Below are 27,654 nucleotides of genomic sequence, written 5' to 3' on the forward strand. Positions count from 1 at the left end.
GAGAGAGAGAGAGAGAGAGAGAGAGAGAGAGAGAGAGAGAGACTGTACATGTCAAGCCTCCCAGGGCACAGAGCAAAACAGAACCAGGCCGGAGGTAGTAATACAAGGTACAACCAGGAGAACACTTGAGATGCCTGCTGGGCAGCCGTCATCCGGCTGCATGTACTGGCTCAGAAGATTCTATTTGACTCAGTTTTGACTCAGTTATCCCACATTTCTTGGGACCACTGGTTACAAGTGGCTCCTGGGATGCCCAAGGCAAGCACCATTCACCTCAGCCTTGGAAGCAGCTCAGTACTGGGGGAGGACATGATCATATCTCACCAGTTTCCACTGGACCATGGCCAAAGACAAAGTCAATGACCTCCCAAAGTGACTGGAAAGCAAAAGTCTATAGTATTTTTCTTGGCCATTAGGTTATAAGGGTCATAAAAATGGGAAGCTATATTGGCATTCTTGTGAACTTTGATGAGAAAATAAACTAATTTTGAATAATTAATTTTAGAAAAATAGACAATATTTCTTACATTCTGTATTATAGATCAATTATTATCTCCTTTGGCTTCATGTTATATTTATATTTATATTATATCTAATAACAGAAAAAACTCCCATTAGAACAAATGTATACCAAAACCCAGCTGTCATTTGTAAGAAAGTATATCAAATAATGTTTTTTAAAAACAACTTAAAGCAAAGGCTAAATTATATGTGAGACACATATATAGTAATTAAACAGAGTGACATTTCAGGACCAGAAAGAATCCTAGAAATAAAGAGAAAGATAACACCATAAAGGAGTCATGTCATCAATAATACAGAACTGTAAACATGTACATACCTAACTACACGGCTTCAGAAATACTCAAAATGGGAGCTGACGGGACTAAGGATAGACATAGGTAAGCTCAGAAAAATATTTGGAAATTTCCACTCGTCTCTTTCACCAATTAGTGTAACTGCTAGAGAAAATAAGAGTATAGGAAAATGGAGACGTAGTAGTAAGGGGACTGATGTAGACATAGACCATTTGTAGAACAATCTACTCAAACTCACATTATTTTCAGACGACCATGGGACATTCACTAAGACAGACTCAGAAGGACTACAAGAAGCCAAAAGAATTTAAACCCTTGAAATCCTTAGTGTCTTTGAACACAACAAAATAAATCAGTAATTGCTGATGAGGAGATATTGAAAAGCCTTCAAGTATTTGGAGAGAAAAGACACTTCCAAATGATTCACTAGCTAAACCTATCACAAGAAACGTTATGTTAGATTTTTATCTTCATAATAATGAAAATGCAACCCAGCCTAACTTACAGAATGTAGGCACCATGAGGGAAATTTAGAGCATTCAAGTTTCTCTTATGAAAAATAAAGGTTTAAAATCAATGTTACAAGATTTAATATTAAGAATTTAGAGAAAGGAAAAAAATGGAACTCAAAGTGAGCAGATGCTAAAAAAAAAATGAAAGTCTGAATAGAATCAGCGAAATCTAACTAGTAATTCGTAAGAGAAAATAAATGAAAGTAAAGCTGTTTCACTGAAAAATTGTTTACCTTTGAATTAAACCATTCAAGGGGGAAAAAAAGACCCAAATGATTACGAATGAAAAGGAGCCATCGCTGCAGACATCAAAAGAAAAGGAGGCCGTTCCTGGGTGCAACTCTGCAGGTGGAGTGCTCGCCTTTCACAGTCCGCAGGGAATGCACACCTGTAATCCCAGCCCAGGGGAGGAGGCGGGAGGAGGGCAGCCCAAGCCATCGTCATCCTCAGTTACATGGGGCCCAGAGGCCAGCCACGCGTCTGTGGGACCTTGTCTGAGAAGAAGGCCACCGTAAACAGGTTTATGCAATACATTTGACATTTTTCAACTTTCATTTTAAAACTAAAAGCTAGACATTGAAAAAAATCATTTTATGTGAATTTCAAACCAGGGCAAGTGACAGAAAAGAAATCAGTGGTTACTGGTATTGGTTATCTGTTGGTTAGCTGGGCCATGGATGAGAAAGAAGCAAAAGGCAGCTTAGAGAATGAGGGGAAAGGCCCATGCTTAATCGGGACAGTGAGTGAACAGGAGTGTGTGTGTGCGTGTGTGTGCGTGTGTGTGTGTGTGTGTGTGTGTGTGTGTGTGTGTGTGTGTATGTGTGGTGTGTGTGGTGTGTGTGGTGTGTGTGTGTGTGTGTGTGTGGTGTGTGTGGTATGGTATGTGTGTGTGGTACGTGTGTGTGTGTGTGTGTGTGTGTGGTACGTGTGTGTGTGTGTGTGTGTGGTGTGTGTGTGTGTGGTGTGTGTGTATGTGTGGTGTGTGTGTGTGGTGTGTTATGTATGTGTGGTGTGTGTGTGTGTGATGTGTGGCGTGTGTGGTATGTGTGTGATGTATGTGGTGTGTGTGTATGTGTGTGTGTATGTGGTGTGTGTGTGGTGTGTGTGTGTGTGTGTGTGTGTGGTATGTGTGTGTGGTGTATGTGTATGTGGTGTGTGTGTGTATGTGTGTGAGTTGTGTGGTGTGTGTGTGTGTGTGTGTGTGTGTGTGTGTGTGAAAACTCACCAGACTGCATGGTATTTTAGTCAAAAAAGCCGGGAAGCTTTATCAAAGCTGTCCATTTTAAATGTGTTTGCTTTGTTGTACATATATTTAACCCAAAAAGATTGATTTTAAAAACAAAGAACAAATATAATAAAAGTTCTTAAAAAGACAAAACAAAATCATTGCAGAAATAAATTCATAAAATGTTAAAATGTAAGATTGAAGAGGTGTTCCATATTATAAAAATTTCAAATATGGAAGACATTTTTTAAAGTATAGACTACCCAAGAAAATGAAAAATAGAGGGGGAACAAAACCAGAATCTCAGATCTCAGGGGAGATCTCCCTGAGTATAAAGGAAACTGAAGATCTTTCAGTTTGAAATGCTTTATCGATGAATTTTTTTATTCAACAGATTTCTCCATTGAAATCACTTATAAAAATAGCTTGCTTTCCTCATACATCTGTTCTAGCATGGCCGGCATGATGCTTCGGGTCTCAGTATAAATACTAACTCCCACACTACCTGGCATTACCTGCCCCTTTCATGGAGTGTATTTGTCTGTGTGAACGCCTGGGGAAGTACGGTGAACTTGCCGTTGCATCATCTTGGGAACTTGACCTCTTCAGCTCTCAGGTTCTGGGCCTAAAAGAACAGTTTAGATCTTAAACCAGACACTGGGTCACAACAGTGGAGTGACCGCTGTCAACCCGTGGGTCACCTCACCTGTATTTCTTCTGACTCTGTAGACGGAGCAGCATCTTGTTGACTGCTCTACACACCTACCCCAAGGACACTGTCTTCTGTGGATCACTGCCACCGTTTGCTGCAAATCAGACCTGCCTGTTACCTTTTGTCTGTGTCGAACACTAAGATAGCTGCATCCACCTGACTCCTAATGAAGTGTCCCCACTGCCCACTGTTATAAGTGCGTGTTGGAGCTCAGAGGAGCCTGGTTCTGTAATAGCATCATCTCCTACCACCCAACACTAAAGTCCTTAATGCTGCTGGGAAGTTCTTTCTGCTTCCGTAAATGGTGGATCTTCTGGAGCACAGATGCCTTCTGGGATTTACAAGTTGTGCCCATTCTAAAGTATATACTCCGCATTCTTTTCATCGGCCATCTGCCATGGAAACTCTGGCGCTTCCACCACTACTGTGGCGGATTGCTCTTTATAAGCTAAGAGTGTGTTTGCATCATGTCCTGGCATCCTTGCTTGGATTTTAAGTCAAGTATCCTAGAGGAGTCTTCCAAGTTGATACATTCCCTTTTCAAACCATCTGCTCTGCTCAGATCGCTCCAAAGCTTCTGGAAGGTCTACTTCCTCTACTCTTTCCTCCCTCTCTCTGTCCTCCCCCTCCCCCCCTTTTCTTCCCTCCTTCTCCTTTGTTTTGGATATGCTATTTATCAAATGCAGCATGCTTATCCCCGTGCTAAGGAATATACAGAGATTATCATCTTCCTTAACCATCACTTTGGTTCTCTTTAGTAATCTGAGCAAGCCCTTATTAATAAGGAAATACAGATTCGGGATGAGTAGTGCTCCCCGACCACTTAGCTGGCTCTTCATTAATCTGTTCCTGAACCCTAACCCTGTTGCAAATTCCATCTTCTTAGCGATGACTCTGTTTTTCATTACCTCTTCTGTTTGACCAGTCTCTATTACTGGCAACACAGACGCCTGAACAATGCTTTTTTTGAAAGGATTTTTTTTTTTTTTTGCAGTTGTGAAATATGTGTTTATTCTGATACTTCCAACCAGTTATGTAACCCATTCATGAGAAATTGCCAGATCCAATTTCTAAAGGACTGTGGCTTGTTATGGTTTCAAGTTCAAAATCTTTCACTTTGAAACCAGGGAGCACACTCATGTCTGCTTTCTATACATTTGCTTCAGCTTGAAAGCTCACGCCCCAGCCTGTGCTGATACTCTGGGCCAGCATCAATGGGTCCTCCAGATGTTGGCTGCTTAGAGCTGTAGTCTCCCATCCTTCCCATGAGGAGTTTTTGTACAGGCTCAGGCTCCTTACTGAACGCTACTGCTGTGACACTCATGTTTCTCCACTAATGGGTGGGTAGTGTAAACCAGTTAAAGCAGGATGCTGAAGAGACCAGAAATCATTGCGCTGGGTCTGCGGTAGAGTCTTTGCCTAACATATGCATGGTCTTGGCTTCTTTCTCTGGTACGAGGGGAAATTTTAAGGCAATTCTATACCATGGTCAGGGAGAATCTTGGAAACAGGGTAAAACAGTATGGGCTGGGGAATATTTTGTGTGTGCATTTCCACTATATTCAAACTCAAGACACAGCCCTGAGCCCACAGCGCAGCTGAAGGCTCCTTCGCTGTATTTCTCCGAGGAGTACAGGCTGGAATAATCTCTTTGACCTTTTCAAAGCTTTACCACACAGATGAGAACTAGCTAAAAACATCTTTGCAGCTTAACATCTTTGCGTGTGTGTCTGGCCTCCGAAGCAGATTGGGCACACCACGCACTTGACATGACTATTCTACACAATGTACTGGGCTTGGGAGACACCCATAAGTAGAGTGATTTTGTGTTGGTGTCATAGATTTCTTAGAAACCAGCCCTTTTGCTCTCGGATATTTCCGCATTCTCCAATAATGATGCAATTTTTATCTTTTCATAGTTCTCCCATGATGCTGACATCCTTATCTATCCTATATATTTTTCATTTCGTACTTCCTCTCTTGTGTAAGTGTGCCCTGGGAACCCTGGGCAGTTAAGTTGATTAGTGGTGACTAACACCAACTGGGTAAGTTCCATATAAGGCTAACAGCTCTTGTAACTATGCTCAAACTTTTTTTTTCTATGATTAGTTCCAACAGATCTGGGGAAAATATCTTATGATTTATTGTCTATAGTGGCTAAAGACAAATCTAAAAAAATGGTTTGAAATATTATTGCTCAAAGTATGGACCATGGGCCAACAGCATCCCTGTTATCTGGGAGCTTGTTAGACAGACAATTCTCATGCCCTGCCCAGGTACTTGGAATTAATTTGAATTCTGGTACAACCTGTAGGTGATTCCTATGACTATTTGCATTTCAGAAGAATGACTTTGAAAAATAAAATAATTTCATGGGGGATTCTATGTAAGGATGACTCTTGGTTGTTCCTGTCATGGGCCAGGCACTGTGTTTGATACTTCATACATTTCTCACGAACCTACTAACTCTGAAGGTGCAATTTCTGCTTTATAGATGGGAATCTGACATTTAGACACTGACTTGTCCAAAGCCATCTTAGAATTATAAATGCTGACCTTGGACCCTGTGCTGTCTGTCTTGAAGTTATCTTTTAGCTTCTATTCTGCAGACACTGACTGGCCGTGAGTGTTCCTAACTATGATTCCAGAATGCACAAAGAGCATTTGACCTCTCTCTCCTCTGCAGCTCTCAAACCAGTGACGGACAAGAGTTAGGGCCTATGTGCTCCAACTTCCTGAACACTACAGGAAGATAATTCTGTGCAACATTTTGCATTATAACTCAGGTTTCTTGCAAGACCCATCTCTAATTGACCGCCAGTTTGATGAGCCCTCCTCTGCTCTGCTCCATCTCCCAGTAATTAAATCTCAGGGCTGAAGAGCTGGGTCTGTGGTTAAGAACACCTGCTAATCTTCCAGGGGACCTGGGTTCAAGTTTTAGCACTGTCGTCATAGCTCACAAATGTCTGTTAAGTCCAGTCTCAGGGAATTGGACACCTTCTTCTGGCTTCCTCAGGCATGGCATGCATGTGGTACACATGCAGAAACAGACTTAATACACATAAAATACAAATAAATGTTTTCATCTTTTAAGAAAGTGTATCTCAATCTCTGCTTCCAGAATGATTCGCATTAAGAGAGCAGAAACATAAGCTGGTTACCTGAGAGGCTATTTACACCGCACTTTTAAAGAGTACAGTTAAAAGGACAGTTAGCTTTCCTCGCCCCTAGGAATAGAGATGTATTTTATGAGACTGACAACGGCTGAAAGACATGAATCTGTCATGCTTATTAAATGAAGTACGCATCGTGGGGGAATCCAAGGGAAAGATTTGAATTATTTCCTCCTCCAATCTATAGGCATCTGCCATGGGTTCAGATCTCTCATTTCTGCTGATCAATAGACTGACCCTCTTGTCTTTTGCTTACAATTATTTTCTGTAGAAGAAATAAGTGTCATTGGGACCTGTGTAGCTTCTGTCCCTCCAGTCATCACACAGAGAAGCAAAAGTTCGATGTGTCAAATCGAACATCTCACGTCGACATCAAGCGCTGACATTTGTTCTCAGCCCCAGCATTAGGCGAGCGTGACAGATGTGAGTTTAGTGCAAGGTCCACACTTGCACTTTGAACTCAGTCATGGTAATTATGTTGCCAGCTGTGGCAGCACTAATGAAAAGCTTATCTGGATTTTCCTGGCAAGAGCAGAGGAGGTCAGGCTAAAAGAACGGCAAGAGAGCCGGGCGGTGGTGGCGCACGCCTTTAATCCCAGCACTCGGGAGGCAGAGGCAGGCGGATCTCTGTGAGTTCGAGGCCAGCCTGGGCTACCAAGTGAGTTCCAGGAAAGGCGCAAAGCTACACAGAGAAACCCTGTCTCGAAAAACCAAAAAAAAAAAAAAGTAGTTCGGGCTGGAGAAATGGCTCAGAGGTTAAGAGCACTGACTGCTCTTCCAGAGGTCCTGAGTTCAATTCCCAGCAACCACATGGTGGCTCACAACCATCTGTAATGAATTCTGGTGCCCTCTTCTGGCCTGTAGACATACATGCAGGCAGAACATTGTATACATAATAAATAAATAAATAAATAAATAAATAAATAAATAAATAAATAAATAAATCTTTAAAAAAAAAAAGAACGGCAAGAGACAACATTCGAATCATCTTTTGGAAAAGCTGGATGAAACAGATGCTGGCATTTCTAGCATATTTGAGGAAGCTGATGACGGTAAAGGCTGAGAGCAGGAGCAGGGCTGCAGGAAGGCTAAGTGCAGAGAGCCGAGAGCAGAAGGCAGACTTCGGCACCTGGGTGTCCTGCAGTTCCTCAGGAGCTCACACTTGCACAGGAATAAGGTTGATGGCAGAGACAGCATGCTTGCTTGCTGGAGACAGAATCACTGCTCAGGGCGCCCACAGACAGGAGCAAAGGAATGTTCCTGCCTCAGACAAGCCAGCAGACTGCGGACCAGAAGACATCAAGCGTTTATTCACCTACCACTTACTGTCCACCTGGCTCCATTGTAAGGAGGGGTGACATTGTCTTATTTCATTGACTCGGTCATTGCCCATTTATCACAAATGAGGTTAATTTTCTGGGGCCCTACATTCTGGCAGGTGCTAAACCGGGACCTGAATCAGGGTAGTCTGGCGGTAACTCCCAAACTCTTGACCATAGCATGTAACTCCCTGCCAATCAAAATAGTTTTGTACCCTAAGAGGCATGCTGAAGCAGATCCTGTGAGGAAGGGAACCGGGTGGAGAAGTGAAAGTGGAGAAAGGCTGTGTACCTATGGTGCAATCCTTTGTGGACAAAGTTCCCCGTTCCCGAGGTGTGGGGGCTGCAGAATAAACATCCACAGACCTTGGGGAGCCCATGTGGGGTTTTCCTGGGCCCGTGGTGCTGTGCAAGCACATTTTCCAGGAATTTCCACCATGAATGTCTGGACTCGAAGCGTGTCCATGTGGTGTGGTTCAAAGGCCTCCCAGAGTGAGTAGAAGCTGAACGGAGGAGGGCCGGGCTCTCACAGCTGAGACATGTACAGCTCCATGCTCTCCCGTTATCACCTAAATATAAACATATGGGTAAGAACTGGTTTGCAAAGAGGAAGATTAAGTTCTTATACATGTCTGGGCTGTCACTTCAAACTAGAAGTTCATGCATTACAAGTAGGCAGAGGGCACTGCTAGAACATGCATCTTGTCTCCCACCCACCCAGGCACGACATTGATACTACTGGTGCTTAGATTTCAATATTCTCTGTGCAACAGACTTACTCAGTCACTGCGTTTCATGAGCCCAGTTTATCAAGTGTTCATAGCAAGAGGAACAGTCCTTGCTGGGCTAACTAAGGTGCCGATGAAGTTGAAGTGTTCTGGGTCCTCCATCCGTGCAGGAGCCAAGATTAATTGTTCTTTTCTGTGCCCTCCTACAACATCCAAGAGTTATCTGAATATCTCCTAAGTATGAAACACAATGGATCTTTCTCTCAAAAGACATAATCTCGAAGGTATAAGAGTAGCTAAATAATTCTCTCTACCTGTTCTCTGTTGGTAGTTCTCACATTCTACTTCATGTTGCAGTGATACCAAAGAGTGTAGACAGCTGTAGGCAAGGGAAGACTTGATGGAGGAGGCAGTCAGCCTTGGCCTTAGGGGAATGCAGACTACCAGGTGAGGGAATACATGAAATAGCTGTCACACAGGGAGGCAAAGATCGCCAGCAAATCCTCCAAGCTGGGAAAGAGCTTTTGGAGGGTAGAAACTCGGGTTCTTCCGCCTTTCCCTTGAGGCCTCTCTTATGCCAAATATTTGTTTGATGTCAGGATCTGTTTGTCAGATTTCGCAGATCCTCAGCTTATGTCTGTGGAGACTCCAGTTCTGGTTTGATAATGGAAGGATGATAGAATTCTTCCTGTAGAAGGAATTCTAGCAAAACAGATGTATCAGCAAGGAGTGTCTGTAGAGTCAAATGTGGGTGGCCAAATACTGCAAAAACAGATATGCGGAGTTCCTTCAAGTATCCAGGATAGGAAATGTCTGTCCTGAACTCTCACTTACCAGCGCATTCAGGGTTCAGGACAGTGTAACTGTTATGGAAGCAAATCAATGCACAAAACTTGGGAGAGAGAACACCCTTCTTCAGAGCGTATGGCTCAGAAACTGAGTATAGGTTAAAAGATGCCAGCGTGGCAGCTCTGGATAAGCTTCCACTTCTGGGGCTATAACTTCATTTTTCCTTTTCAAAGGATGATTGTGGAGGCGAGGGAAACAGCCCAGTGGGGGAAATGCTGACTCCACACAGCAGAGACCGGTGGGTCCTGGCAGCTTGCTGGGCAGACAGTTTAGTCCATTGATGAGCTCCAGGTTCGGTGACAGATCCTTTCTAATACATAATTTATTTTTATTTTATGTTCATTGGTGTTTTGCCTGCATGGATGTCTATGTGAGGGTGTCAGAACCCCCAGAACTGGAGTTACAGACAGCTGTGAGCTACCATGTGGGTGCTGGGAATTGAACCTGGGTCCTCTGGAAGAGCAGCTGGTGCTCCTAACTGCTAAGCCATGTCTCTCATGCCAGGAGATCCTTTCTCAAAAAACAAGGTGAAGAGTGACTACAAAGGACACCCAACATTGCCCTCTGACCTCCACATGTGCCCTTACACACACACACACACACACCCATATGCACACACGCCCACGCACACACACACACACACACACACACACACACACACACCCCATACGGATGAATACATGCAAGCACAAATAATGAATTGATTTATTTTTAAAATGTTTTATGTGTATGGGTGTTTTGCCTGCTTGTATATCTGTGTACCGTGTGTGTGCCTGGTGCTTGAGGAGGCCAGAAGAGGGCGACAGTCCCCTTGGACTGGAGCCACCATGTGAGTCCTGGGAATTGAACCTGGATCTCACACCAGCAGCCAAGTGCTCTTAACCCCAATAAATAAATTTTAAAAAGAAATGTTATTGTGATAAAATTTAAGTAATACAGAATTTCCCACCATACCTTGTTTTCAATGAAAGGAAATAAATTCTTGGGATGTGAAATCAAGAGACTTGAGAGTTATATTTCAATTTATAGCTTTCATTTCTCCCACTCAAACATAAAATACGTGAATACTTCAAGGCCTCTTATCTTCCCATCTCCTGGATTTAGACTATGATTCCTTAGCTCTTTTGTTACCTGATTTCAAACACTGATATTAAACATAGTGGCTCCTCTAGCCACAAAAAAAAAAAAAAAAAAAATCCTCCCATGGTTTGTAATCTACCCAGAGACTTTTTATGGAGTGGAGGGACGATGTTTCCTCCTCTACACAAGGAAGTAATCAGCAGCAGAAGCAGGAGGAGAGGAGATACTGTGACTGGGTTGTGCCATCAATGAGAGGCCCCAAGAAGAGACAAAAATCACTTGCAGGGTTGTGTCCAGAGGCAGAAATGTGAAGGCTTGCTCAGGCGGCCAGATCTGGCCAATGACTCCAGAGTAAGAAACCGCTATTCCGTCTTCGCTTATATTTTAGCCTTCTTTGTGTGGCGTGTGTAGGGGGGTGGGTGTGGGTGTGTGCACACACATGTGTACATGTATGCATGTAGAGGCCAGGCAGGGTCCACGTCAGACATCTTCCTCTGTCACTTCCTCATCTTATTTTTGGAGACAGTCTCTCTTACTGAACCCGAAACTTGCTGATGAGCTTAGATTGCCGCTGCCACCGTGTCCAGGGATGCTCCCGTCTCTGCATCCCCAGCAGCAGGCACACGTCACCGAGACTTTTACATGGGTGCCTGGGGTCAAACTTTCCTGGGTCTGCGTGCTCTTGTGATAAACACTTTATTGACTGAACCATCTCTCCAGCCCCTCTCTTGTTATCTGAGTTTGCCACCTAGAATATGAACAACCTTTTTACATGCTCCGTGTCTCTCCAACACTACGGAAATCTCTCTCACCCGCAGGACTGTGGGCGCCAATGAGGCACAAGGTCACACTGGCTTGGGAATCAGCCCTAGCTGCTAGTTGCCGGCAGTTTACATTATGTGTGTGTGTGTGTGTGTGTATATATAAAATGGTGACAGACCCCTTGGACTAGAGCTACCATGTGGCATATATATAGTCTTTCTGGGCTTTGTTGCTGTGAAACAAAAATCCGGGGACAAGGTCAGACGCCTCCTTTCTGTCCCAGCTGCCGGTCCCCTTCCTTTCTCACTCTCAATCTTCCATCCTCTACTCTCCTGGACACAGCCTGGCTTTTCCATTCAAAGGCTTCCAAATTCTTTTTTTCTCTACTTCTTCACTTTAAAAAATAGCAGCTCCCCAAAGAAGGCCAAAGTCAATTATACACACACACACACACACACACACACACCACACACACACACACACACAATCCCATAGCATTTTATGAATGCATGAAATGTCCAGAATAGGCACATCTACAGACAGAAAGTAGTCTAATGGTGTTTACAATGGGGGCCTGGGGTTTTATTTTGAGTTATTGAAGTGTTTCTAGGTTGTCTGTAATCATGGCTAAATATTTGTGAATTTCCTAAAAGCAACTGAACAGCATATTTCAAATGGGTGAATTATTGTTGTGAATTATGTATCAATAGAACAACTAAATACCATATGAACAGTATGACATGGATATATGCTATAAGAGCTTACCAATGGACTGAATTCTAGTCCCTGGGTTAGCATGTGTTTAAATTAGCTGTCACATTTGAAAAGTAGAGACAGCTTATATAAAAAGCCAGCTTCCTGACATTGGAATCTCTTAGTGTAAACATCTACACTTTCCTGCCTGCAGATAAGCAACTGGCAGCTGGTGGCTTGGGATCCCTTGAGACCTTGGGACCTGTGCCCTCTCAGGCACCTCATCTTGCTGATGTGTCTCTATCAGACTATTTCTTCCAGGGGGTTAATACCTTCTGACTAGATCCCCACTAACTCACCAGACATCTGTAGAGTGTGCCCTTCCCTCCTTGGCTGCTCACAAGCCTGCACAAGCTTCCCCCCCCCCCCCGGCCTTCTGCTTTCCCCTTCATCCCACAAGTCTTTTCTGTCATTATTATTGTGAAGTTCTTCACTCACTATACCACCCTCTGTCGATTCTGCTACTTTTCCATGTCGGTTGTTTCATTTCTGTCGTTCATTTTAGCCCCAAACATGCCAGGGGTAATCCATATTCCCTGCCGTTTCTTTGCCTCCCACTCAGCGGGCTGGCTCCAGTTTTGGCTTCTCTCACTCTGCTGAAAGCTCCTGCTACAGTTCTCTACAAGAGAGCAGTAAGAAATCCAGTCTAGTACGTGTCTCTCGAGTCTCCCTTTCTTCAACACCTTGCCACTTTTCTGCCCAGGAAATATAGAAAATTGAAAGGGAAAAGTCCTCTCCGTGTCACCTAATGTAGTAATTTTGAAAACCTGTGATGTGAGCTTTCTTTTCCTTACACATACCTTTCCTGACATTTTGCAGCTCTCCTGGAACTAACTGCCCAACCAGTGTGCACTGGATTTGGCAGCTCATTCAATAAACAGTCAATAAAGCCAGGCTATGTGGAGAAAGACTGTCCTCATGGAGTTTTCAGTCAGCTGAAATGCTAGAAGGATGTAGAACTGCCAGCATGACTTAACTCCCGAAGAAAGCATGTTTCTCAGAGAACACACAGCACAGGGAGGTGACCTGCGCCAGGTGGCTGGTGAGATTGGAGGAATCACACCTGGAAGTCACAGTTGGGTTCTACTAATCCTTTGAGTCACAAAGAGTGGTGGCAGTGGTGGAGCAGGGAGAGAAAGAGGGAGGAGGAGGGGAGAGAGAACATTCTGGATGGTGGGAAAACAGCCAAAGGAGTATCGGAAAAGCATGAGAAATGGACTAAAAACTACAGAAGTGGAGGAGAGATGAGGCTAATAGACGAAACGGAGTCTCCTTGGTCATAAGTGGAGTCTTGTCATCCTGAGGGCATAGATGGTGGTGAAAGTACAAAGTGACAAAGACACACTACACCCTACAGCACTCCCAACATCTACAAAGCTGTCCCTGCCGCTTGCAGGGAACCTAGAGATGCAGGGGGCCAGAGATAAGAAAGGGGCTTTGGAAACACATCGTTCATGTGGGATAGGGGAGAGCTGATCGTGTTGCCAGAGTCCACAAATATTTAGATGGTAAAATCAACAGCAAAAATGTGGGTTCTATGGGTGCCATGAAACCATCAGACTACACGTGGCCTTCCCAACTGCCGTGGAAAGTACTCATGTCTGGGTCAAGGCCAGAGGCACCGTTGGCTGAGCGTTGTCAGGATGGCAGCTTTTGAAATGAAAACAAAGACCTCAAATGTTTCCTTCTGGACAAATTTAGTAACTTGACAATGATAGATTCTCTTCCAGGTTAGAGGTCAGAGAAGAACGAGAGTCAGATGAAGGAAGGTGTTGGGAGATCTTCTGGCTCAGGTCTTGAGCTGGATTAATAAGCTCGGCTCTTCTGGCTTGCATTAGGTCCAGACCTCAGGCTCTGGGAACTGATCAGCAATCAATACAGACGCTGTCCACAGCTGAGTGGTGGCAGGAAATTCCTAGGGCTGCCTTGCCATAAGTCGTCTTCGGCCACAGTTCCCTCCTGGCCCTTGTTCATGGCAGCCTCCTGGTTGATCAGGCGTTGCCTCCAATGGCAGAGGAAGGAGAAGGGCATGGGACAGAAGAGGGGTTCGGAATGTGCCCCCATCCTAGCCTGGGATGGTTCTTCCTCTGTGCTGTCTTTGCACTTTAGTGAAACCCTTCATATACTAAGCGCCTTCAGCACACTTTAGTGCTAACCTGTCCTCCTCTCCTTCAGTCCCAGAGGCAGTGACGGAGAGAGAGAGACTGCAGGGCAGCCAGCACACAATCACACTGGTCCTCAGACTGGCAGAGGACCTTCTGGGTGCCCACCCCCATCGCAGCTCTCTGTAAGCATCATGGGAACCACCTTGCCGCCAGGATGGTGCAGAAGGTAAGGTGCCCGCCCATCTGGAATGGGCCCTTTCCGAGGCTAGATTTGTGATTATTTCCTTTGGTGTGAGTTAGCTTGTGTTTTGTTGCTATTGCTTAGGGGTTTGGTGAACAACAAGGCCACCCTCTCCTCCTGAATCCCACATCCCCCCTTGATGATTAAAAATGTAACTCCTGAAGTGGCACCCAGGGAGAATGGCTCAAGGCTGTCACTGGGATCTTTCTGGCATACCCAAAAAATGGAACTCAAAGGCAGTTTTCATGGCAGACATTCTCCCACGTCCTTGACTTAGGACACTATATTCAAGTTTAATTCAAAGCTCAGAACACTAACATTGCCACGAGGCTTATAGTAGCCTTTAAGTATTATTTGTTGGGTTATAGTTGTGGTACAATAATAAGGTGCTTGTTTGTAGTGTGCAAGGCTTTGGGTTCCATCTCCAATGCCATAACATGCAAATAAATACTTTCTCAAAGCAGTGGGGCAACCCAGGACTGGAATCCAACCTCTGATGGACACTTACCTTTTCGGCTTCTCCCACATCACACTTGTGTTCACACCACCTTAGTTTATTTGCCATTCTATCAATAAACTCTGTATTCATCTGACAGCTGAATGTAATGTGAGGTCTTTAAAAGAATAGCCTACAGAAGGCCATGCCAGGAGGCTGGAGAGATGGCTCAGAGATTAAGAGCACTGGCTGCTCTTCCAGAGGTCCTGAGTTCAATTCCCAGCAACCACATGGTGGCTCACAACCATCTGTAATGAAATCTGATGCCCTCTTCTGGAATGCAAGCATACATGCAGATAGAACACTGATACATAAAATACATACATACATACACACATACAGAAGGAAAGAAAGAAAGAAGGCCATGCCAGGAAACTTCTCTATACTGGCATGGTTTCAATGGACAAAAAATGGGAAATTCATGTTTTCCTCAGTGGTCATGTGAAATCAAAATTAACTCACAGTGTGGCAGAAAATAGTTCTCCCAAATTGTTTCAAAGCCTTCTAAGTTTCTGCATCATCTACAAAAGTTACATTTCAGATATGACCTCCCGGGGCTGAGGAATGCGCAGGAATCCACCCAGAGAAAGGAGGAAGGACGTTATTCCTGGCTCAGAAGAGCTGTCATCAACTGCCTGGGGAGCTGAGGTCAGGAAGGAACCAGCTGAGAGGGGCGGGAGGGGCCGGCAGAATCTTCTGTCCTTTCAGTCCATGCCAGGCGACAAGTTGGGAGTTCAGTTCCTTCCTTCTCTCCCTCCACACTTCCTTTCCCTCCCTTTTCCATCTCCATGAGAAAAGATAAGGAAGGAGATGAGGCCTCACTGTCCAAGTCTGTAAGTTCAGTGATTCCAGTCCTCAGGCTGCTTTTAAGGCAAACACAATTTACCTCTGTCCAGAAAGAGTTCTCAGAAGACAACTTCTTGCGAGTTGATTCTCTTCTTCCATCGTGGGTCCCAGGGATGGAACTCGGGTCACCAGTTTTGTGTGGCCAGCACTTTTTTTCCCCACCTGCTGAGCCATCTTGCCAATCCTGCCACACCACATTTATGTAATAGATAATTAACTTCAGTGAAAGGAAGATTTTTCTTTCACCTGAGATGGGTCGGACAATGCTGTTCTTTACAGCTTTGCTAAAGTTCGCTACTTTCTGAGCTCAGCCATTTTATGTTTATTTTCCAGAAGGTCGGCTACTGTGAGCTTAGGAGAGTAACAAAGAGGCAGCATCTACCAACCATTCGGTGTCCCCCACATTCACAAGGAGAAGAGAGAGCAGCTGGCTCTGGCGAGGGACGGGAGCAACCAGCCCTTTACCATGGATTGAGTGTCAGAGCACACCCTCAGGACAGGGCCCCGGCACTGAGAAATAGCGGCCTCTGATGGACTGCTGGGGAACCATATTGTCTAGGCTTTGGTCAAACCGGTGGTTGTTCCGTTTGGAAAGAGAAAGCTGAAGCAGCCTTCTGCAGGCTTGGCACGTCGGTGGAAAATTTTGCAGATTAAGGGAACTTTTATGACGGAGAGGAGAATGTACAGCGCAATTTCGAACTGGATGAAGAAACAAAGCGGAGTGTGACCCGGTAGCTCCCCCACACGAACTGTAGGCTCGGCTGCTCTAGGCAGAGCTGACGTGTGGGAGGTGAGGAACTCCGTCCTCTTGAGCGAGCGGGTGACAGATAATATGAAACCACACTGTGTTTCAGCAGGATGGGGCCTCTTTTTCTGAGTCACCCCCTAACTCAGGACGTTAGTACTGAAACCCCCAACCAGGTTTTCCTGCCTGGCTCTCTAAAAGCACACACAGCCCAGGCGTGTTCGTTAAATTAGTCAACAATGCTTAAATAAAACCCAGTAAATCTGGTGTCTTCCTTGCTGGACCACTCAAAACAAGAAAAGGCTGCAAAGTTGGAACATTCCTCTCCATTAATAAAGGTCTCTGGTTTCGCTTCTCCACGTCACCATCATTTGCAGTCGGTCTGCAGAGAACCCGAGGGGGTAGCAGGAGCTCTCGTTGAGTGTGTGCTATGTGCCGGTTAGGGAGAAAGGAAGACAGCACCATATGGCTTACATACTTCCTTCAGAGCCTCGCCGAGGAAACACATGTAGAAGGATAGAGAGCTGCAGTCTCCTCCACGGAGATGGTGCTCCTTATACCCATCACTCAAAGGGAGACAAGACCCACTCTTCTCAACTGGATCCCTCCCGAAGGATGGCCACCATTTACTCTGTTCTGTTAAACTCTCTCTCTGTGACAAACGCTGCTTCAAACAGCTCCTCTGCTTTGTCTTACACTTTATCTTCACCAAGCAGCTCTTTAAAGACTAGAGAACCAAGGGCCAAGGAAACAAGGAGATAGAAAAGCCAGTAAGAAGCAGCAAGCAGAAGCAGGTTCCAGCTTAACCTGTCGTTCCCATTCTCTGGGGTTCTCCCGTAATCGATCGAATGCAAAGCCACTGTGCATGAAATCGTCCAGGGAGGGTGACTCCAGGGATGACAGCAGCGTGTGGACTGGCTTCTACTCCTGCTGGTTAAGCTCTGATCCTCACTTGTCACCAGCGTGAGGTGGCTGTTTTCAAAGGACTCTTTTTTTTTTTTTTTTTTTTTTTTCCGTTTTTCGAGACAGGGTTTCTCTGTGTAGCTTTGCGCCTTTTCTAGAACTCACTCTGTAGCCCAGGCTGGCCTCGAACTCACAGAGATCCGCCTGGCTCTGCCTCCCGAGTGCTGGGATTGAAGGCGTGCGCCACCACCGCCCGGCTTCAAGGGACTCTTGCATTCATCTACTCGATTTTGACTTCATTGTTTAAGAATGAGACTATGTAAGGCATGAGGAACGTGCCCAGAGTATTTTACCTCACTTCTTTCGACTCTCATTTCTTTCTTCATTTTACAAAGGATAAAAAAGAAATATCCCCTTCACTGATATTGTGGCACCCACAAGGATTATCAGGCATGTTCTCCCACCCCCTTCTATAACTTTAATCTTTAAATGAAAAAAGTTCTAGTGAATAATCAAATGTATATTTGGAAAGAAATTGGATTCTATCTATTTCTCACTCCCATTCCTACACATGAAGTATAATATAAAATGCTGTTTAAAATGATGACTCCTATCTCCTGAGTAAACTGGGAGGGTGGGGGTGGGGAATAGAGGGTAGGGGATGAGGGATGAGAACATAAGGGAATGGGATGGTCGAGCTGGAACAGGGATGGAGTGGGAGAGCAATGAAAGTGATACCATGATAGAGGGAGACATCATGGGGATAGGGAGAAACCCTCATGCTAGGGAATTCCCAGGAATCCACAAGGATGACCCCAGCTTAGACTACTAGCAATAGTGGAGAGGGTGCCTGAACTGGCTTACCCCAGTAATCAGATTGGTGAATACCCTAACTGTCATCATAGAGCCTTCATCCAGTAACTGATGGAAGCAGATGCAGAGATTCATAGCCAAGCACAAGGCCGAGCTCCAGAAGTCCGGTTGAAGAGATAGAAGAGGGATTCTATGAGCAAGGGGCATCGAGATCATGATGGGGAAACCTACAGAGACAACCAAACCAAACTAGTGGGAACTCATGAACTTTAGACCAACAGCTGTGGAGCTTTCATGGGACTGGACTAGGCCCTCTGCATAAGAGAGACAGTTGTGTAGCTTGGTCTATTTAAGGGGCCACTGGCAGTGGGATCAGAATCTATCCCTGGTGCATAAGCTGGCTTTTTGGAGCCCGTTACCTATGGTGAGACATCTTGCACAGCCTTGATGCAGGGGGAGGGGCTTGGTCCAATGCCTCAACTGGATGTACCAGGCTTTGTTGACTCTGAATGGGAGGCCTTACCTTTTTGGAGGGGGGGATGGGAGGTGGGTGGGGTGGGGGAGCAGGAAGAGGGATGAGGGGAATCTATGGTTGGAATGTAAAATGAATCAAAAAAAAAGAAAAGAAAAAGAATGACGGCTCCTAATAACGAGAGAAGAGCAGATTGGGCCTGGCCTCCAGGACCACACCTTCTGCCCACCCTGAGTGCGGCTATCACGCTGGTGATAAAGCATCATTGCTTCTTTCATACTCCAGCTGGCTTAGGACAGCCGGGCCTAACAGAAAGAGCACAGGAGAAGAGTTCATTTTCATTTTGTAGCCCAGGATGGCCTTGAACTCCAGATTAGCATGGCTCAGCCTCCCACATGCTGAGATTGCAGAAGGACACCACTGGCCCAGAGGAATTAACTCTGAAATCTATGACCTTGTCTTACTTGTTGTTATTGTGTGCATACATCTTCAGTGAGATCTCTTTGCTAAATTAACTATCGGGTGGCGTTCCGGCCTTGAAGCAGGCAGCTTGCTCTAGGTTTTGACAGAAACCTGGCCTCAGCTCTGCCCTTAACACATTCTCACAGATTCTCCCTCTCATACAGCTTTCCTGTTTTAATTCCTTAGGCTTTGATTCTCCATCCCTAGCTCTCCAGATGTAGTTTGGGTCTTGACTATCCCCCCAGAGAGGCACGAGTTAACAGTTTGGTCTTCAGAATAGCACTACAGGGAAATGAAAGGCCTCTCAGGGGTGGGTCCTTCTGTGAACTCTGTGAGTCACTGAAGGCATTTCCCCTGGTGGGATTACAGGGCTCCTGTCCCCTCTACACTTCTTTGTCCCCTAGCTTGCTATAAAGCGGGTGGAGTTAGCGCTACCACATGTTCCTACCATGAGCTCCTGCCTCGTCATGAGTCCAAAAAGCAGTGGGACCAATCATACAAGGGACTGGAACCTCCAACCTGAGCCAAAGTGAGCTTCTCTTATTTTTGAATATCTCAGATATTTGCCACAGTAACGGCAAACCGACTGGTACCCATCCCTTCTCAAACATAAGCAATCTTCCCAGCACTTCCAAAGCCATCCCCTCTCGCTAGCATGAAAAGGACTACATGAAGTTATGTAGGTAAATCTAAGCCAGGAAGACCAAGTTGGAAAGTTCCCCTTCACAACTACCAGAAATGAAAATTGGGCCCCATGGTTGACACAATTTCCTCCGAGACACTTCTATTTCCAGCCTGTCTAAGGTTTCTGTTTTTGGTTTCTGGGACTGGAAAAGCTACGGACTGCCATAGAGCACATACATTTCATAATTTACGGAAGTGCATGTGAAGGCTTTCCTTTGATTGTAGGTGGGGTGGAGGAAATTGGCCAAAATTATACCAAAAGCTTCTTGACCTCAAGGCTGAGCACGGAGTGCTTGATCTAGAGCTTGTAGTTGGAAGCATTTGAAGAGGATTGACTGTCCTTCGCTGGTGTCTTAAACTTAGAACGATGTTCATGCTTGCATGTGGCTGAAGCTGCTTGCTGCTTCTTCCTGCAGGCTGCGCAGGTGTGTGCGTCTACCAGGAGAGCGACATCACTCTTCTCTTCATTCTCCCAGACACCTACGTATCATCTCCCATGGACCAAAAATGCAAGGCCCGTGTAAATGTTCTATAAATACTGGCTGGTGATGGGTGTGAATAGAAGAATTTGTTATTACTTATGATCACAGTCTTTCAGGGTTTACAGGGGAGTTCCAAGATAATCACAAATATTTGAAGTAGGTAGGGTATATTTTTAATTTGGAAGAGAATAGCATCCTAAATGTATATATAGATTGTTAGCCACCTACTACACATGTCAGAAATGTCATTTTGGAGAATGTCTCTTCTGTATTTAGAATCTAACTTCCGCAGAAGGAAAACAAATCAGCCCTAGGTGAAGCAATTCTGTTCTTTTTTTTTTTCCATCCAAGAGAACAGTGTGTGAGCCAAGGTCAAAGGGGCTTGTTGAAGTTCAAAGAAGTGAATGGTCGGGGGAATTCACAGAGGCAATTTATGGGAAGTCTGAACTTCAATAAATTCAGTCTGTGAAAGAATTATTACGTGTGTGTGTGTGTGTGTGTGTGTGTGTGTGTGTGTGTGTGTGTGGTGTGCTGTGTATGCATGTATGAGAACATGTGTGCATGTGTGGGTGGGTGAATGTGGAGGCCAGAGGTTGATTTCAGGTTACTCCCTCAATCACTGTCCACGTCGCTCTTTGAGGCAGGGTCTCTCCTTACATCTGGAGCTCATCAGTTCACACTGGCCAGCCAGCGAGCCCCAGGGATCCTTTTGGTTTGCCTCCACAGTGCTAGCATTTGCAGCATCTGCCACTGCTGGCGTTTTTGTATGAGTGTCAGGGCTCAAACATAGGTACTCGTGATTGCAGAGTCCTTCTTAGAAATTATTTAAACAGAATTGCACACGTCACAATAATTCAGTAAAGCAAGGTGCAGTAACAAAATATTACTGATGAGCTAACCTATCACGAGCCTAGGGAGTAGGGCTCCTGTGCACACAAATTCCTTTTCTGCTCCTGTGTTTAAAGCTGAACATCCAAGACAAGGTCTGCTGTAGTCTTTGGATCGTCCTCCTTTGTGGGATCCTGCACATTAGATTCTCCCAAGCAGGACCATGATGGCAGCATGAATGCAGTGGCCTTGATACACACATGTGCCAAGCTTTAGTGAGGAGCAACGCTGCCCACCAGGAGCAGAAAAGAAATCACCAGGTCATTACCATTTTATCCATCAATCCCATTTCTGTGCAATATAGCCAAAAGAGGTATCTGCACCCCATATTCACTGAAGCATTATTCACAAGAATCTCTTCATAGAACCAACCTACGTGTATCTCAAATTCAGGAAGAGGTAAAGAAAGTGCTGATCTGTAGGCACTTTCACACTTACACACACACACACACCGGAATGTTATTCAGTCACTTAACAGGCAAATGAGGAATAGTACACTAAGCAAAGTAACTCGGGCCTGGAAAGGCAAACATCATGTCTTCACTTACATTTGAAATCTTAAGTAGTCGAACTCATAGATGGCAGTGACCAGAAGTTAGGGAGTAGAAGGGATGGAGAGATGTTGACCAAAAGGTACAACATAGCAGTGAGATAGGAGGAATGGATGACAATATTTGAGGTGACAGATATATTGAGTCAATCGCTCCACACTATATGCATATGACATCATCACCCTATACTTGATAATTACATACATTACAATTTTCCAATATACAATTTAAAAACATAAATGAAATCATTGGGAGGACAGTGGAAAACTCCCAGAATCCATGGGAATGCTGTAGAAGCTGAGGAAGCCATAGGTATATAGACAGCAGGAAGCAAGCCAAGATCATGTCACAGGCAGGCTCCACTTCAGTTGTGGATTTAAATCACTCAAAATTCAGAGTCTGTGGTGAGAGCCCGAAGTTGGCCATCCTCAGACTGGTACCCTGGCTGTCTGGGGGCCTTTTCAGAGTCCCTAGTGACAATGGGCCTCACTGTCTCTCAAGGCTCAGATGCCTCCAGAATGAAGGATTTTGGGGCTGGACAGTTAAACATACATTATGGTATTATTTTTTATTAGCTACAGTTTAAAGAGGGAGACATCCCAAGTGGGCCTTAATTAGCAATCCATATGATGGTAATGGGATCTTTCTTTTCAGTCTCCACCATGGTCTGAGGCTCTATTCTCCCAGAATTCCCTTGGGTTTCGGTGGTTTGGGGTGACTCTTTCCCCGTGGCTACCCTTCTAAGCCACAAGGTAAGAAACTCTTGACCAGAGATTGTGAAAGCTGAAAGTCTGCCCCATTTACCCGATAGTGGCTGTAATGAGTCACTTGCTAATAAAACAAAACTCTCAGCTCAAATTAAATATGCCCAGAGCCAAGTAAACTTCACACAGCAAACTTGATTTACAGCAAGGAGGGGCCACAGGCATCGCTTCACACCCTCTCCCATGTCTGCCCTCTTACGGGATTCCTCACAAAGTCTGAGATTTGTAGATGTGGCTGCGGTGATGAATGAGTGGATGTTCCCTTGAGGCCCAGCCCTCCAGAGTGGAGCTGATCAGTCCATGTGGCTTTGAGGAAGTTGGCCTTGGAAATGAAAGCTAATGGAAATGCATAAAGGGAACATTGATGAAATAGAAAACCACCTTAAATTTCAAAGTCATCCTTTACAGAGGACTTTTCGGTACACTAAACTTCCAGCAGCATCCAATGTATGAGCATCCTGAAAGTAGCCTCGGAGTTTAAGTGGTCATTTTAAGAAACATGAGCTTCCTGATCTAGGTCTCTTAATTCCAGTGAAAATCCTGCAGTGTTTAAAGACCAGATGCTCTTATATAGAGGGACCCATGCCTCAGTGTCATTACTAGTTGGGCAAAAAGCCCTGTGATCAGCCACTAGAGAGGAGATAGGGGCCAACACTACCCCAGTGGTGATGCCAGAAAGAGAGCTGCTTGAGATGCAAAAAGAGGAGGGAGCATTTCTGTTCTTGGAGACAGGATGCAGAGAGTCATTGTTGCTGCTGGATGCTATGGCAATCTACTGCAAGTCATGGCCAGGCAAGCAAGTCTGTTCTGCCTTGAGAAGAAAAGCTACCTCTTATTAACATGGGCTGAATACACATGTGCCTAGGACTGCAGATTCCATCGCAGTGAAAGGAGTGTGATTCTGGACTAAGAAGGTCTAGGGTGAAGCACTCAGCCCCGTCTCTGGGCTCTGCCGGTGATTTGAGACAAATGGGAGAGAGGCAGCTTAAGCAACCGGCTCTAAGAACACAGAGACCCAGCTTTTCTTCCTGCCCTGGAAATCTGAATCAATGCAGCTACTCCAAATGCTTGAAGCAAGGCCCTGGTGGCAACACTTCCCCAAAACATAAGATCAGTGGAACAATTGCCCTCCCCTGCAAACAAAAACAACAGTAAAAATGCTGAGACAACGGGCTTATCAGGAATCCACTTTATCAGCTTTCTCACTGGTGTTGACAGCCTTGGCATAGCTCAAAACCCGCTTCTGGCTATCAGCTTACTAAAAGCAGCCCAATCCAGCCAGGGCTCTGTTGAGCGAACAGGAACAGCATTAAACCGTTCGTGTTGCAAACCCGGAGGCAGCAGTCTGGTTCTGTTCACAAGGCCACAGGGCTGACCCACCAGCCTGCAGCCACTCGCCAGGACTGATGGCTTTGTTCTCTCCCCAGCACCACATGCAATGGTCTCGCATATGAAGCTTGACATTGGCTACGGCAGGAGTATTTACATCACGGAAATGCACAAAGGCCACAAGTCAAAAACCTTAATTTCCATGAAGTTGGTTATAAAACAATCACTCATGTGTCTCTTTCCCTCACTAAACAGTAGTATTGGAACAGTCAACACCCAAGGCACCTTTCCTGGACGTAATCCTATTTGTGCTTTTACTCTCAGGGCTGGGATGTATTGAGTTTAGAGGTCCAAGTACACACAATGAAGGGACTAAGTGTTCCGCTCACTTTTGAAGGCCAAAGGCAGCATCTTTCTTGTACATTGCACAATGTCAAACACTCAAATGCTCGTTCGTTTGAGGGCAATTTTGAAGATGAGGATGAAGCAATGGCCATAGTTTAGTTCATCTGTAGACTCCCAAAGCAGTGGGCCGCAGAGGAAGAATGAACACATTGTTCTTCGTTCACAGCCCATCAGCAAGGACAGCACAGAATGGAACCCAGCGTGGCCTTGGTGTTTACACGCCTCTCAATAGCTTTCGACATCTTTGATAACTTTCACCCCTGTACTTACTGAGTGCACCAGTGGCTTCTGAAAGTTACGTGGCAAGACCTCTGGATTTCTGCTGGGACCTTCTGTGGGGACACTGCTCTTTTTCCAGGAGACTTAGTGGCCTTGGCACTGTGCTGTGTCTAGAGAGGGAAGTCAGGGAATTTTTTCCACTTCCAGTCCTCTGTTCCATTTCCTAAGACAATGGGCTCCAAATTGTCCCTGAGTTGGTACTCAAACACCTCTCTGAGAAGTTTACAAAAGTATTTCAGCTTAAGAATTGGCCATGCTACTTACTTTACTGACATCCTAAAAAAAAAAGTGTTCTACAATTTTATAAAACAACAACAACAAAAAACAAAACACCACCACCACCACCACTACCACCAAAAACTAGTCCTTTTGAATATTGCTAGGGCAGAGAGAAGAAAGACTGTGTAACAGGAAATGAAGTGGTATTTTCCTGTTGACCTAAAACTGAGAAATAAGATACGTGCCATTCAGATGATTTTTTTTAAAGTAACCAAAAATGCATCTAAAATGGCATAAACATCAGAGAACTGTTTTGACTTAAATAATAGGACCATGTGTATCACAACACACCTATTAGCACAGCTATTACCAAAAAGGTTAAGATGTTAAGTAAACGTCGGCAGGCATATGAGGAAAAGGAAACGCTGTAGGGATGGCAGTTGGCGCTGCCAATGTTCAACGTAGACAATGGTATAAATGTTCCTCCAAAAATAAAAGACAGAAATGTCATACTTTTCATCAGTCTCTTCTCTGAAAAGAAATGAAGTTGATGCTTCACAAAAATGCCTACACCCCCATGCTCACTGAGGCTTATCCACAATCACCAAGATATGGAAGCAAGCTAAGAGGGTACTGACAGATGGTGTCTTAGAGTTAATATTGCTGTGATGAAACACCATGAAAAAAAGCAAGCTGGGGAGGGGATGGTTTATTTCACACAGTTCCATGTAACAGTTCATCATCAAAGGCAGTGAGGGCTGGAACTCACAGGGCAGGAACCAGGAGGCAGGAGTGATACAGAGGCCATGGAGAAGTGCTGCTTACTGGCTTGTTCCTCATGGCTTCCTCAGCTGCTTTCTTATAGAAGCCAGGACCACCAGCCCAGGGATGGCACCACCCACAGTGGGCTGGGCCCTCCCTCATCAATCACTAATTAAGAAAGTGTCCCACAGTCTGTGTACCGCCCAGTCTTCTGGAGGCATTTTCTCAGTTGAGGCCCCCTCCTCTCCAATGACTCTATCTTGTGTCAAGTTGACATAAAACTGTCCAGCACAGGTGGATTAGGAAAATATGATATATATATATATCCAATGATTATTTCTCGGCCTTACACAAAGGAGATCCTGTCATACTCACAACATGAATAAACGAAAGGACAGTATGCTACATGAAGGAAAGGAAAATATTGGAAAAATCTCACAAACTTAAAAACAAAGCCAAACATATGGTTGCTGGAAGTTTAAAAAATAAGAGCTGGGTACAGTCACACACACCTTTAATCCCAGCACTCGGGAGGCAGAGCCAGGCGGATCTCTGTGAGTTCGAGGCCAGCCTGGTCTACAGACTGAGATCCGGGACAGGCACCAAAACTACACGGAGAAACCCTGTCTCAAAAAACCAAGATAATAATAATAATAATAATAATAATAATAATAATAATAATAAATAGGAAGAAGAAGAAGAAGAAGAAGAAGAAGAAGAAGAAGAAGAAGAAGAAGAAGAAGAAAAGAAACAATGATAAGTTATCTTTAAAAACCTCTTAAATGATTAGGAGAGAACAATGAACAATGTACTAGCTTAAAGCTTTTTGGACTTGCATTTCATCCCCCAAACAGGATTAAACATTATTTGAAGATCCTTTCCATCCTTGTAGAAGGAACCTTTCCATGTACTAGCGTTTGGGAATCTGTCATGATACCTGGGATTGCTGATGCTGCCCCAGGGCTGTGAGTGAATCTAGACTGAGGACAATGTTTGAAGGCAGAAAGAGGCCTCGTTTTTTATTATCTCTCTTAAGTTTTTTTTTCAAATCTAGGTCTCAATTCTTTAGAAAAAATTGAATTATCATGAATGTCTTAAATTAATGAGAATACCACCCACCCCTCCCCCATTGTGTGCAAACATCTGGAACTAAACTCATCTAAGGTGTGTGGCTGGGTTGGACATGCTCAGGTACTCGTGTGCTGCTGTGTGGGCAGCTTGGAGACTCACAATAAACTGTTCTGCTAGAAAGGTCAAGAGCAAGAATATATATACTGGCTGCATAACCCCTGGGATCTGCTTATGTGACCCCATTCCCACCCAGAGCAGCGCCAGCCCCAGGCCCCACCGCCTCCCTAGGAAGGCCGCCAGGAAGTGCTCAGCTTCCATTCCTTCACCAGTCAATACAAAGGAAAGGGAGCCGTTGGGAGAGCTAGAGGTACTCAAGAAGCCTTCCCCTCTTCTCAACTCCTGTGAGCAGTGTGCTTGTCACGAGAGCTTGTCCAAAGAGGAGACAGATTGCTGAGAGAAGAGGTACCATGGAGTCAGATTGCTCTCTCACATGCCAGCATGGCAACCACCCTTCAGTCTTCCAGGGGTGGAGTTCAGGAAACCAACAGGCTTGGCTTTCTTGCCAATGCTCTGCCTCCAAAGGGTCTGGCATGGGGCAAATATCCTAGCAACAAGGGGCTAAGGATGTGCCCCTGTGATGGAGGAATCGGTCCAGAGTCAAGTGATGGTCTGCAGTACATTGACGAGACTCCAAGTCTCCCATGAGAGACACAGTGGGAACGGTGTGTGGCGAGGCTGGGGAGGGAACTCTTTTCTTGCCATGAGACAACCATTGCATCCCATCTCACTCCCCTTCCTTGTCAGTAGTTTATGCCTGGAAGAGGAAAGGAGACCAGGTCAATCAGATCCTCTCTGAGCACCAAGACTCAAAGTCTACATTGGCTCAAAGGGAGGTTCTTGAATCACACAGATGCTGGTATTTACTCAATGGACAACTAGGTTTATTCAAACAGCAGGAAGTGTTGCTGAGGTATTGTAGAATCTAGACAATGCCTTGTGGAACACTCTGCATCAGAAGGAGATGATACAGTATAGCTGAGGGCTATTGGGGGGAATTTTCTTCATTTTACACCAACTTGCGATTGCATAGTGAACACATCCTATACAGGAGTGTAGTGGGTAGCCATTCCAGCTTTGGTCTGGAAGTTCCAACCCCCACTGAGGCTTTGGTAACTGTCATGCCTACAAGGTGGGGCCAAGAGAGGA

Source organism: Peromyscus leucopus, chromosome 10 (assembly GCF_004664715.2).
Source record: "Peromyscus leucopus breed LL Stock chromosome 10, UCI_PerLeu_2.1, whole genome shotgun sequence".
Classification (NCBI taxonomy): domain Eukaryota; kingdom Metazoa; phylum Chordata; class Mammalia; order Rodentia; family Cricetidae; genus Peromyscus; species Peromyscus leucopus.